The sequence below is a fragment of the Physcomitrium patens genome, chromosome 16 (genome assembly GCF_059467195.1).
Source record: "Physcomitrium patens ecotype Gransden chromosome 16, ASM5946719v1, whole genome shotgun sequence".
Classification (NCBI taxonomy): domain Eukaryota; kingdom Viridiplantae; phylum Streptophyta; class Bryopsida; order Funariales; family Funariaceae; genus Physcomitrium; species Physcomitrium patens.
Window position 1 is genome coordinate 8449624 of NC_143425.1, and position 15726 is coordinate 8465349.

Consider the following 15726-nt stretch of genomic DNA (forward strand, 5'->3'; position numbering starts at 1 on the left):
ATTAGAAGGATCTTGGATTTTTAAGATAGTCTAATCTTGTTTCATTGATATCAGAGCAAATTTTAGAGTGTTTAATTTTGGTAGCATGTCAATAGTCATCATCTACTCCAAGGTGAGTTGTTGTGGTTACACTAGGTACTATGTTGAGGCTACCACAAGCTATTCTTAAAAAGTCAATTAAAAGATGAAAAGACATTATAATAGTAGAGTCCAAGAGAAAAATTACAATATAGGAGATATGGCAGAGCAATCCCAGATGGAGTCTCAAATACAATACTTCTAAGGCCAGATAGCTACTTTGCAAGGATAAATAGAAGCCTTGAGGATAAGAAAGTTGACATCTACTAGATTGAAATTGAATAAGCCTAGTACATATTCTAGGTTTTTAAGTAAAGAACATCCATGTCAATGGTTTTTCAAAATACAATAATACCTCCAACTATCTGAAGCAAATACCACTAAAGGAATTATATATACAACTAGCTATTTGAGAGATGGGGCAGCCATTTGGTCGAGACATCAAATTCAAAGCTATGGAGCTCAAGGTGGATTTTGTGACTAAAAGGAGTTTGAGACCGAGTTTAAGAATCAATTTTGGCCCATCAATGCGAAGAAGATAGCATGCGATCAGTTAACAAATCTTACACAGGCTAGGTCAAAAGAAGATTATATCTTATGATTTAAGTTCCTATGGCTCTAAATTGATAATGTTTTAGAGGCAAAGATGATGGATTCATTTCTATGAGATTTAAAACTTAGAATCTAGCGAGAGGAGGAACTAAGAGATCCACAAACATTCAAAGAGGCAATTTGGATTGCAGAGAAGGTCAATGGTATAGATTTCAAAAATCATAGAGCACAACCTATAGTACAAAGTTTTATGCTACTATGTAATTCTATGGTACAACAATCAACGCCAATGGAGATTGATGTCCTACAAGGATTATTGACACTACAAAGACGACAAATATTGGTGCAAAAGAGATTGTGTTTTTATTATCGAGAGCTAGACCATCACATTGGAGATTGTCTAAAATATCAAAGTTCAAGCATCAACAAGACAAGGCAGATTCATAGTCTTAAAACTCATTAAGTCAATAATGAATCAAAGTAAGAAAATGAAGCTCCCTAGTAAAGGCACTGAGGGCCAATACTGGAGATAGCTAATATCTCTCAAAGATAAATGGCATGGCCTTAGACAACTATAAAAAGAGTTGACTAATGTATCTAATGGGACTACTAAGAAAACAACCATGTCTAGTGGTTGTAGATTGTAGCTCTATAGATAATTGTATTTCAACTAAAATTTCTAATTATCTTAAAATTAAAACTAAGACAATCAAAAGAAGAAGTATATACCTTATAGATGATTAAGAGAACATATTGAGTGAGACGTGTGAAGAAGAAACCTTGAGATTGACAAACACCTATGTTTTAAGAGAGAGATTCAAGGTGACAAAGCTGAGGTATGATGTTATCTTTGGTATGTCATGGCTAGTCATGGAAAATAAGCAAGTTGATTAGTTAGATAGAATAATTTCTTTTAAAGATGGAGGATACAAGGTGACTCTTCATACCTCCACATTAAGTGAAGAGAAAAGTCAATATGCAATCAAAGACTTACTCGTAAGGACGACCTTTATAAAGAAGCAAATACAACGTGAATAACTGATACATATATGGTGGTTCCAAATCTTCCATCAATGGTGGTAAAAACAGCCAAAGGAATAAAACAAGCATAACAACTCGTACAAGAATATCATCATGTCTTTCCAATTGACCTACCTAATAGCATATCTATTGATCCAGGTACTCTCTTTTAAATAAAATTATTACTTGAGGCCAAACCAGCAAGTTGACCAATTTATTGCCTAGCACCAAAAGAACTTGAAGAGCTACAAAAGACATTAGACGAATTCTTAGAAAAATGTTCCATTCAAGAAAGTACATCACTATAGGAAAAAACTTATACTCTTTGCATCCAATAAAGTTGGTGGACTTCACCTTTGCATCAACTATTGATGCCTCAATAAGTAGATTGTTAAAAATGCATATCCACTTTCATGTATAGATGATCTTCTTGACCAACTTTAAAATATAACCATCTTTAATAAATTGGATCTCTGAAGCAGCTATTATCAAACACCTATTGCAAGAGATAATGTGGAAAAGATGACATTTTGTATACACTATGGACATTTTAAATGGCTGATTTTATCCTTTGGCCTCACCAATACTTCAACCTCTTTCATAGATCAGATGAAGTGATTATTTTGAGACCTTTTGGATAAATATGTAGTTGTTTTTATTGATGATATTCTCGTATATAATAAAATCTTTGAAGAGAATGAACAAAACCTATGAGAAATATTCCACCAACTACAAAATAGTCACTTCTATTGCAAACAATCAAAATGTGAACTTTAAAAGTCAAAAGTTACATTTTTAGAGCATATGGTGTCCTCCAAAGGCGTGCATATGGAACAGGATAAGGTAAAAGTGGTGGAAGATTGGCCAACCTCCAAAGATGCTTCTAAAGTTTGCTCATTTTTAGGCCTTGCTGGATACTATCTTCGTTTTGTTTGGTGATTTGCTCACATTGCTATCTCATTGATAAACCTATTGGAGAAGGGTGCCCCATTTGAATGGAAACTGGAACAACAAAATGCATTTGATAAATTGAAGAAAGTACTCATTATTGCTCTAATATTGCAACCATATGATCGTAATCTTTCTTATACACTTGATATTAATGCTTTCAACTTTATTAATGGAGCGGTCCTTCAACAAGACTTTAATAGGAGCCTTCACTCTATAGCGTATGAATCATGCAAGCTTAGAAGGACAAAGTGAAATTACTCTACACGTGATCGAGAGTAATTAATAATTATACATGCCACAAAGGTGTAGCAACATTATCTATTGAAGAAACTAGTAGTTATTCACACTAGCCATCGATCCTTACTACATAATTTGTATCTAAAAAATACAAAATTGTGGCATCATCGTTAAAAAGAACAATTGTAACTTTTTGATATCTAGCTTGAGTACAAATAAGGATAACAATATATTGTGCTAGATAGTTTATTACAAAAATTAGTCTTGAAAGATAAATCAAGAGATTAAGCAAAAATTACTACTATTAATAGTATCATTTTATATCTAATCAAAAAGGTAGAATAGAAGGAAGCTACACATTAGAATGCTTATTTCAAGATGATTAGCAATTAGCTCAAGGTAGAAGATATACAATATTAAGATTACACTCTTAGTAATGGCTTGCTCTATTTTAAGAAGCAAATTTATGTACCTAACAATGTTAAACTTTAGACATGCATACTTCAGGAAGGATATGACATCCCAATATCTCGATATTTGGAACAAGAAAAGACTTTATAATGGATCTCAAGGACATGGTTTTAAGTAGATTTGGATCATGATGTTTGAGCCTTTATATGCTCTTACAAGTCATGTTAACATAATAAAGCACGCAATGTAGCGTCTCTTAAACTATTGTAGTCAATTTCACTACTTTTGACATATTGGAAGTAAGTGACTATAGATTTCATTACATATTTGTTACAGATGCTTCATAATAATATTGCAATTGCTGTCTTTGTGGATTGACTCTTAAAGCAACTTCATTTGGCTATAGTATGCTCAGATATTGATGCCTCAATGCTTGAACGAGTCTTCTTTGATGCCAACTTTTATCACAAAGGATTACCTTCTATCATCATTATAGATCAAGATCCATACTTCACGAGAAGATTTTGGCAAGCCTTGTTGAAGCTATTAGGCACACGACTTGTCATGTCCATAGTCTTCCATCTCCAAATAGATGGCCAAAAAGAGCATGCAAATTGGACCTTGAAAGATATGTTGCAGGCATTTATGGTGGTTCATCATAATGATTGGGAAGAATACTTGATGTCCTTGGAATTTACTTACAATGATAGTATTCAAGCAAGTACAAGTCATTTATCATTTTTCTTTAATATCAATCAATATTCAATTATGCCAACAACTCTCCATCATTCCATTGATATTAATAATCCAACAATGGAGGAATTTATATAATGGCTTATAACGGCCTTATAAGAAATACGACATTCCCTCCTTACTGCACAGAATTGATAAAATCAGTATGCGGATAACTATTGGCAATATAAGATCTTTCAGGAAGGTGATTAGGTGTTACTCTTTAACGCCAATTTGTCACTTATTACATCAATCCAAATCTTTAAACTAACACCTCAGTGGCTTCGATCTTTCTTCATTTCTATAATAATTTTTGATGTTGCATTCTGCCTTGAGGTTCTGCCATATATTTGGGTCTATGTAGTCTTTTATGTTTTTTAACTAAAAGAATTTCATATTGAGCCAAAGTACTTTTTGGATTGACACCAATCACCACTACCACTAGTTGTAGTTGATGATCAATAAGAATATGAAGTGGACAACATTTTGGAGCATTGCTACTTTCGTTGTGGCAGTGGACGTCTATAACTTCAGTACAAAGTTTGCTAGAAAGATTATTCCATTCATGATGCAATGTAGAAACCTCCACAAAATCTCATCTATTGCCAAGAAACAATTTGGAGATACCACCAGAAGCCGAACGAGGACATTTTACATTTGTGGAGGAGGATTAATTATAACAAGGAAAAAATAAGATAATTGTATAGATAGTGAAAACCATAGAAGTTTTTAGAATTAAAATTAGATTAGTGGACTAGATAGGATCTATTGTGGAACATTCTAAAAAGAATTTAGAGTGGTTATTTAGGTACAGCTCACTATAGAATTGTCTAGAAAATGCTTAGGATGGTTATCTAGGTGAAGCCCTTAATGAAACCTTCTAAAAAAGGAATTTAAGGCAATTATTTAGGTAGGGCCTACTATATAGGAACATTCTAAACAGTCCAGGGTAGTAGGACAAGGTATAAATAGGATTAGCTAGGGCCTTTTGAGACATCTAATTAAACATGGCTTTGGACCTTTTTTCTTAGTAAAATTTGTTTTTGCATCTTTCTGTTCAATTTTGTTCTGTTGTATTTTTATTTGCTCAATTTTATCTTTTATGTCCTATTTTGTTTAGTTTTGTTTAATTTTATTCTACTCTGTTTTGTCATATTTTGTGATGAGGCTTTATGTTGCTATAAATTAGACGGATCTTAGATTTTTGAGATAGTTTGGTCTTATTTCAATTATCATATAGCTCCTAGTTAGATAGTATATATGGAAATAAGAATGAAGCTTTCTTTATTCTTTTCAATAATTTTTTAGTCTTTAATCTTATTCTAAGACTTTTTAGTCTTTTTGTCTTTAAGAATAGGTATTCCACTTTAATATTATACCATCTTTGAATAATCTTGTAGTGTTTCTAAGTGATGCAAGAATATATTGATTTTTTAGTTCTTTGAGATTCATATCCTTGACAACTTTGTAGACTTTGAACAATGGTAGGTATATTATTTTTACAGATTATAGATATAAAATTTTAAAGTTTAAATTCTAATTTAAGACTTTGAATAGCACAATATTATATTTATTTAGCTACTAAGTAAAAATAATGTAATTATATATTTAATATATAATTTATTATAAAATATAATTAAAACTACATCAATAAATTTTAATTAATTATATAATGTGATTAAATTTTTATTTTAGAAGGATTTAGTTTTAAAAGGCTATTATTAAGGTTTATTTTATATTGATAATAAAATTTATATATTTAGAGTCATCTTTGTTAGAAATTGATAATCTTTGTAATTTTATTTTATTTCTTTTATTTGATATTTGAGGTATATAATATGTAATTCTTATTACAAAAATATTGAAAAAAAATCTTAATATTAAAAAGAATAGTCAAGTTATTTAAATAAAAAAATAAAGATGGATGATAGAAATATCCATTGTTATTGGCCAAAAATCATGCTCAATGGACTTCAAAGAAGTTGTCTAAAGCATTATTAAAAATTAGGATTATTCTTTTGCAATCATTAAATACTAAAGGCTAAATTTTAAATTTTAGAGATTTTTTTATGGTTTTGATACAAAAATCAAGTGATTTAAAGTTTTTATTTAAGAAATGTAGGCATTTAAAGTCAAGGTGTCAATTTTGTACCTATTATCATTTTTTGGAGCATTATATATGTTAATATAAAGCAATAAAAGATTAATAATTGGAATTGGAGGAAAAAAAAAATTTAACTATAATTTATATATATGGCTTAATAAATTCTAAATTTAAGTATATGAAATATTAAAAGTTAAAATTAGTGCTTATAAGATAAGAATATAAAGTTAAATCTTAAATTAGTAGTTGTATTTTGAACCTTATCTCAAGAAATTTGACAAATGCATTTTACTCAAAAAAATTTAAAATATATTTTTATCATATTATAAATCTAAATATATATTTTATAATATTTAGATTTTTTAGTTTTGAAATATAAAAAAAATAATATCTAATTATTTTTAAATTAGGATTAAAAACACTTGCTAGGATTTTTAAGATATTAAATGATTAAAAGTCAATTTAGAGCTTATATTTTGTAGTAGAGTTCAAAGACATTTTCTAATTTATTTAAAAAATTAAAGAAAATTAAAAAATTATATTAAGAGATATGAAATCTTAAAGTTTAGGAAGTTAAAATCTTTTGTTGAGAAATTTAGGTGTTGAAGGTATTTTATTATAATTTGATCATTTTGTATAAATTAGAAGATTTTTGGAAGTCAAAACTTTATCAAGATATAAAAGATGGATATATAGAGCTATACTAAAAATTTAATATGAAGTTGAGTCTTTGAAAGAAGATAATAGTTTTTTTATAAAATTATTAAGAATCTTATTTTTTGACATTTGATTAATTATAGATTAATATAGCAAAGGCTATTAAAAAATTTATACATTTTAAACGAAGACTTACATCTAAGTCTTTCTATGAAATCTACTTAGATATAAATGGTTCTTTTTTTTATAATTTCTTTCATTATTTTTTTATTTTTTATTTTATATATGAAAGAAAAATTATTGATTGAAATTTAGTCAATAATTTAAAAATAAATTCTATAAAATTAGATATCTAGAGTTTTTTAAATTAAAAATCATGCCAAATAAAAATAAATAAAAAATTATCTTTCTTAGATAGTGAATTTGGTGCCATTATTCCTAATTTATATTGTGACTTAAGATTAGATACATTTAAATCAAATATTAGAATAAAATTTGTAGGACATTATGTAGAAAGTTCTTAAATATTAAATCTTATTTTTGTCACTTCATTATAGACTCTAGATTCATCTAAAGCCATGACTCAAGAAATAATAATTATCTATTTTTAGGAAAAATAAATTCTATAATCTTTTGCTAAATTATCACAACATACTAAGATACTACATTTTAATTAAGGTTCTAATTTGTTTCTATATTGGTCTAGCATGTGAATAAATATAATATATTCTATTGCTTAAATATTGCATAAATTGTATAGCTTACTAGTAAATAATGTTTTGATGTGATTTATAAGTTTACTTTTAATAAATAATAAATTTAGTAAATAAAATTCTATTCTTAATAATTTGATATATGAAAAAATTTATAATATAATTTTAATTAGTATATATTTTTTTTTAAATAAAATATTATACCATTTTTCTAATCTATTTTAATATGATAAATAAGCTATCTTTTTTTTCTCAATATTTGTACTTCTTCACAATATAGGTTGAATTCTTTTGATATATATTTCCTATTGAGATTTATTTTTAGTTTTTCAATTGGCCATTCTATGAATTTTTCTACTGTAAGTTTAAATATCTTAAATTTAGCTATAGTTTTATTCTTACTTTCCATAAGATAAATCTAAGTTTTGTAATAAAAATTATTTATAAACCTAAAATATCTAATTAGTTTGTTCAAGTGATTTGAATATTTGCATCTTGTATAAATTCAAATAAATCAATCATAAGATCTTTATAGCACAATTGATTTTTATTCTAGTATTTTTATTATGATAGCATCTATTACTATATTTTAATCTACTTGGTGTTAGTAGTATGCAAGGTATTCCTACATCTTGTTGATTAAGTCAAGCAAGGTATTAAAAATTTAAGTGTTTTATGTGATAGTACTATAGATATGTAACTTCTATAATATTTTGTGACATATTCATTTCAAGTATCAATGGCTAATTTTTAAGTGAGTTTTAAAAATTAGAAGATATATTGTTTATTTCTAATAGAAACTTTTCTTGTCTTAAAGAGAGACCTAAGATAACTCAATTTATTTGGAGATTTTAAGATACTAATTTGAGAAAGTAAAGACTATTTCTTCAATTGCAATTTCTTCTAATTATTATCCTAAAAGATTTTTGTTTTGTTGTAATTACATACTTGATTTTACAAAAACATAACCAACATATGAATTCTACTATTTATTCTACAAAGAGAAGATTTCTACTTAAGCTTGGTACCTAGTAAATGGAAGAAATCTGCCTTATTTCATTAGATAGTAATGATATATTGATGCTTCTTTATCCTTGAATTACAAGACTAGTACCTCCAACTACCACTACAAATCTGAATACAAAAGTAGGCTCTAAATTTAAAATGCTTGTGTATCACAAAAATTGACAAGATGTTTTTAGATAAATACTCAAGTTTTCATCATCTTCTATTGATGATGTCTATAATGATACCTAAACCAACTCCTCTCTAAGGTGTATTATTGCTTCTTTTAAGTGCGCTCCTATTATGCTTTGAGAGGCTGCTATGCTCCAAAGCTGTAGGCAAGACAATAACGTGCAATACATTCGGGTTTGTTGCTTCAGTCAAAAAGAATTTGTTGTCTTGACGTTATTGATCTAAATGTCTCTTCGTTGAAACGTCCAGCTAGCATGATGTTGATTGTCATGGCTGATTCATATTGCATTTGAGTAGGAGCTTGTGTGATGAAGTGTCTGAATCTTATAACATGACCCTCCTTAGTAGCAATCTCTGATTGCAGCTTGAGATTTGTTTCTTCAAGTCATGCTCCTAACATGTCCAGTATTAGCATGCAAGCTTTCTTCAGTGCCATCTTGACAAACATTTCATATCGTTCAGGCAACTTTGTAATAATCTTATGTATCGATGCATCATCATGTATGATCACTTTTGCATTTTTAGGCTCATTCAAAAGTTTTGAAACTATTTGCATAAAAGACGCTATATCCATGTTGTTTGTCATTTGTAGAGTAGCATTTGCGATGGTTTGAATGTTGCATTTTACTTACAAAAATATTCATGCAAGTAAATGTTCTTGATGTTTCTAATGAAAGGTAATACCTTGGACACTACATTACGTTTGAACATACCAATCGCTGTGAACTTCCTCCTTTGATGAAGTTGACGATCCGCTGGTGCCATGACGATGTTGCTTTCTCGTGGCAATGCATTGTTAGTTACTGCTTACTCTCCTTCTAACTCATCCTTTGATTCAAGCAAATCCCATAAATCTTCCTTTTCAAAAATATTTTACATTGTGTTCTTCCACGCTTTGAAGTTTGACGGTCCTTCTACAGTCTCTCTTATGCTATCACGTTGTCCATTATACCTATAAACCTTCACAATCTCAAACTGATCCTTATAAATTCTTGATCTCTACTTAGACTCTCTCTATAATTCATACTCTTTCTGTAACTCATAACACAATGATCTTGGAGTACCCCAACTTTGATATCATGATAGAAAAACATTGAAGTTCGATTGAAAAGAGTGAGAATATTTTGGAATTTGTTTGGAACATTTTCTGACAAGTGAACCGTTCGTATGCGTTAGTGTTTTTGTGTGGGTGGTTAGTTGTTTGAAAGGAAATCAGAGATGTGTGAGAAGGACGTGCAAAGAGACGGGCTTACCTTCACGATGGAGCGATTTGTACGCACACAGAATTACCGAAGTTTCGGTCCTGTTTCGGTGCTGTAGGTGTGATTGCTCGAGTGTAAGTGTTATAAGAAGTATGCAAATAATCAACAGTACTTATTCTGTGCACATATCTGTGACATCCACGACCGTTTTTATCAGATAGACGCTTATCCTGCTGTGTGCACCCGGAATGCAGTGGGTAGTTGTTTGGTGGACGAAGTTGTGCGAAGCTGGCCTGCGAATTTATGTCAGCAGCATGAGGTGTTTACGTTGTTGTAACTTTGGCATGGATTGATATGCGGCCATTTTTTAATCCCCGTGCAGCCGTAGCCATGTTTTTTCCTGGGGGTTGTTAACGTGGTGCGTGTTGAAAAAGCAGAAGACACAGTATTTTTTCGCTGGATTGTGGATCTTTTCGGGGGTCTTGGTTAATTTTACAGCTGGCTATCGGCTTTCCTGTAGGTTGCAGTGGCTTGTGTTGGCTGGAGATTGTAGTATTAATGAAATTCTCGTTATGGTGATTCTAGTTTCTAGTTTCTATTGCTTTATTGCACGTTCTAGAGTTGCGGCTGATCATCTGATTCAGGATTTGCATATAGTGGGAGATTAAAAATGCATTATCGAGTTTTAGAGATTGATGAAATGAAGACATAGGGCCATCCATGTCTAGTGGGATGCGGGCAGACCACATGCTTACCGGTGCTGTACAAGCTAGAAGGGGGTGGGGTCTGACCCGTTTCAAATGTCGAGGGAACAATGAGTTCTGTTCATCACATCGATACTCAGACAGATGTAGTTGTTCTTTCGATTTCACGACGGCTGGACCAGTTGCACTAGCAAAACTGAACCCCGTGGTAAAACTTGACAAGGTCGAAAAGATCTAATTTTTGGCACGGTCATTTCGTGGGACGATAGTTTCAGTGTTCAGCATTTCTTCCTTATCAAGATTTTGAAGTTCCCAACAACTTTGAATGATCTCTAAGCTGATACAAGTTCTATTGAGCTCATTCTAACTAGCAATGTGCTTTGCTTTGAGTATTGCTGTGATATCGTGTTCGTCTCTGTGTGTCTCTGTAGTTAAAGATGTAACGGTAGAGGTGTTGTGCATAAATGCCATACTTCCATAGTCCTTGTGCCATGATGTGCTACTTTTCTACTTCTTCTTCTTCTTCTTCTTCTTTTGTCTTCCTACTTCTCATTCTTAACCTCTCCTGAGTGAAAATGTGGATAGAGCGTATTTTTAGTGTAGTTTGTTCAGAAGTTAGTGTAGATATTGCCCAACTCCTTGATTCATTGTTCATTGTCATCAGTGTAATTTTGTGCAAGATTTAGCACGTCATGACATTCCATTTTGAGTCATTCTAGTTTCACTGATCATACCAGGCAATTTCGTCATGTTTTCTTAACAAAACTTTGGGTAGATGAGAGTGAATCTAGTATCTGTATCATTGTATCACATCTTTATAAACTTATATTCTCTTCTTGACTAGTTTTAGCTTGAGCTTTTTGGGGTCTGTAGATTTTGGGATTAGCGATGTTATTAGTGACTCTGTTGTCCGCTTTGATAGACAAGTTTTTAAATGAATGAATGAATGTAAGAGGTATAAAGAATTTTAAGGTTTGTTAATATGCATGTGATAATGCAATTTTGAATATTCAATAGAAGCAACATAGTACTGCAATACATATTAGATTTTGATAAGCTGATGTTTTTTTAAATAAGAAAATGATTCAAGTTTCAATCAGAGTTTTGTAATATTCGAATCAAAACACAATGTTTTTTCCATTAATTAATCTCCAAAAACTAACAATCCCTAATAATTAATCAAAATTTTGGGAACCAATTTTTTTCTATGATAAATAATTAGCAGCTTTTGATTTCTAAAAACTAATTGATTTTTATTGATTTTTATTAATTAACAGAGGGAATAAATAGAAGTTGTGTGGCCGCCAGGATGTGGCAAGGCCATGTGGGTATACATGAATTGGTGAGGTAAGGTAAGGTGGTTAGCAAGTCCACATGGCAAGCAAGCAAGAGATGATTTATGGCCTTGGCAAGAATGGTTTCCATTTTGCCTTCGATGCACTACCTTTGATGAATAATAATCTCTAATAATTAATATTTTTTCCCTCAAATTTTAGAAAAGTATTGGATAATGCTACTAGTTTCTTGAGAAATGGCTATACTATCTAAATTTAATAATATATTGCTATTAGAAAAAATCTATGTATATACAAAAAAAAACAAAAACAAAACAAAAGCAAAAGAATTACAATTTGACTGTAGACGACAGTATTTTGATCCTAAAATGGAATAGCTACAGTAATATTTTAAAATTTTATAATTAAGTAAATAAATAAAACTTAGTATAAGAAGAATTCTTATTAATTTAATAAATTATAAAATCCATTGTAAATGTCAATCAGATACTACAAAGCAATAATTCGATTTCATTGAGATTTAAAAGACAAACTAAAAATCATCAAAATATTGTTGAACATTTATTACATGTATGTGTGTATATCTATGTATGTATACACATTTTCTTCACTCAAACATTAATTTATCCCCATATTTATTTCAAGTTTTTTTTTCTTTTTTTTCTTTTTTTTTTTTTGGTTTTGAATGCATTTGTGCACAAGATTACAATGAAGAAAGAACTATATATATATATATATATATATATATATATTTATATATATATATATATATATATTTATATATATTAATATATATATTTTTATATATTTTTTTTTTTATATATTTATATATATATTTATATGGTAGATGACTACTTATTCATCCGAATTTAAATAAATCAAGTACTTTACAAGACAATTTTAGACAAACAGAATTTAAATTAAATTAGACAAACATCTTTGGATAGAACTAAAAGACTTTGTTGCACTCACATTTACTAATTGAAGAAATCTCTTAAAATTTAGGCTACTGATAAGTTTCCAGAAGTAAATTTAATGCCGTCCCATTACCAAATAAGTTACGGTAGTTCTTTGGACAACAAGGTATTTGAATTATTGCATCTGTCAAGACTCCTTTTCCAAGGATGCATCAGATATCTTGGAAATAATTATACCAACTATCTAACAAAGAGTTTAACATGCTGCTAAGACTATCTATCTATCTATCCATATATATATATATATATATATATTAAAATTAAAAAAAAGTGGTTCATGGCCCTTCTGTGAATAAAATTTGTCACTAATTGCATTTTGTGTATTAGCACGCATTATTTTAATAATACAAAAAAAATATATTAGTAAATTATACTCGTGCAATTTTAGAAGTATAATTTTGCACTGAAATGGGTTTGGAAAGTACACACTCCAACCCAAAAATAAGAGTTGATCCACCCATAAATGCAATGTAGCCTGAAGCCATAAATTTGAAGCTAATTTTGACATGAGTATCAGATGCTTGGTTGCTTTCTTCCTTCCAAAAAGTCTGAATAAAAAAATTGACCAGATTGAAACAAATGAAAATTCAAGTAATAAAGCCATCTAAAAGCTGTTGGAAAAGATGCTTAATCTGGTACATAAATGGACATAAAACTATTCATTTACTATGAAAACATTATATTATTAATCTGGTACATAAATGGACATAAAATAAGGCGCTAAATTTATTTTTCATTTTAAAAACTATGTATCGGTATTATTAGAATAGTGTGGCTGCACTTTTTACTTAAGTCGTTGTTATTTTTCAACACAACGAGATGTATTAATGTAGTTGACTAATTCAAGAGAATGGTACTGTTTCTTAGTGGTTGGGTTCTTGTAGGTAGTGGTTAATGCCATTGACATAGATATTTCATTCCGTAATTAGAATAAAAGCAGCTTCGTCGCTCCATCCCATGTTGTTCATCAGAAAATAAAACGAATGAGAAATAATAAATGAAAGAGAAAAAAGAAATCATTTTATATTTCAAAACTAATATTTTAAAACTTGTCCATTTCAAGGGTATCCTTGGACAATATTGGATAAGTTTCTAATAAAATCAACATAGCATTACTTTTTGCTGATCATGATTAAATGTTGCTATTGCATGGTTGGATATTTTGACTCCATTCTATAAAAGCGTTTTTAATAATATAATGTTTTCCTAGTAATGAATATGTTAAATACAGGTAGATTTTCAAAGAACTGATTTTAAGTACAACTTGCACATAAATGTGAACCATATAATTTTAATTGTAATGTGAGGTTGATATTAATCCAAACTAATTACACACATTTTACATCCCACTTCGTAATATAATAAAAAACCAAAAATTATCATTTGTAAAATTAATTGTTTTTACAATATATTATCTCTTCTAAAATTTACTGTATATAAAAACTTAAATTCTTTAAACCCATATTTTAAACTACTGGATACCTCATTTGTTTAATTTTAAAAGAGTCAATTATATTTCTAATTGTTACAATTTAGAAGTGTTCCAAGCCATTTTTGTTTTACCTTGACATTTTGTAGTTCAAAAACCATGGTCATTGCATGTTACATCAACAGATTTCAATTAGACACTCAACTTTCATTGAGAATTTGGAGAAAAAATAATAAAAAATTCTAGCACTCGTAAAATTTTGGATAAAAAATATAATTATACATGTACATATATGTCAATGAAAAATCCTATAAAACCAAATGTCAAGTTATCCAACCAAATTGTGGATTTAAATTCTCTTATTCAATTCAATCACTCTTTTTAACACACAGAAAGCAAGCACCATCTTAGACTAGTTCACATCCAAACTCATCAACCGTTCTTCGACTTGTGGGCAAAAAAACGGAAACAGAAAAGGGAAGAAAAGAGCAACTACTGCATTGCTTGTTTCTCGAACAGTTGCTTTTAACAAAGGAAAGGGATTGGAGCATGGATTTAGTGTTTGAGCATGCTGACTATGTCACAAGCTGAGCCGTTCCTCGACCTTCCAACAAACCGCGCCGCATCTATTGCAACTTCGGAACAGGTCACAAACCAAACTAGTTTTCTACACCAAAGTTTGCAGACCAATGAGGCGAGAGAGAGAAAGAGCAGAGGAGTGGCTGTCCTTCGAGGAAGGGAAGAGAGAAAGAGAGAAAGAGAGAGAGAGAGAGTGTTTGTGTGATTTGGACTGTGCATCTGATTGCCGGGGGCATTCAAAACTCGCGCTCAACAACGGCTGCGGCGAGTAGCCAGTGCTTCTCCGCCGCAGCACACTTCACTTCGGAAAGATTGTGTCCAAGACCACATCCTTCTTGAAATCTGATGATGACCTAAAATAAGCTTCGATGCCAATCTGACGACCGCACACTTGATCGCTAAAAAACAAAACAAGTGATGTCGGAGGATAGTGCCTGAAACACTGTTGTTATGTTGCGGCTGGCCATCCACAGCTTGGATGTGGATGACTTCGTCCAAGTGGATGATGCTTTATATAGATGACTTTTCGTCGACGATAAGATCAGTTTTGCTCATATGTTCATCCAAGTTGCGTGTGAATTTATGTTTCGGAAATCATCCATGGATCTTAATGGATGTTGACCAAATGTTGACGATTTTCCCCCCCGTCAAGGATTCTGCTCTTGGAAGTGTGATTGCCTGTGGTACACACAGGAAGTTTCTATTTATATCCACTAATGTGAATGTAAACTTAAGCAACTGTGTTCACGAACACTAGAACGGATGTTACATATATGGATGGATGCAAAAGTGAACAACCACATGACGAATGGATGGATGGGTGAACGGACAGATGGATTTTGACCTGGCCCATGAAAGTACAAGTGAAAATGACAGCCCATATTGTGG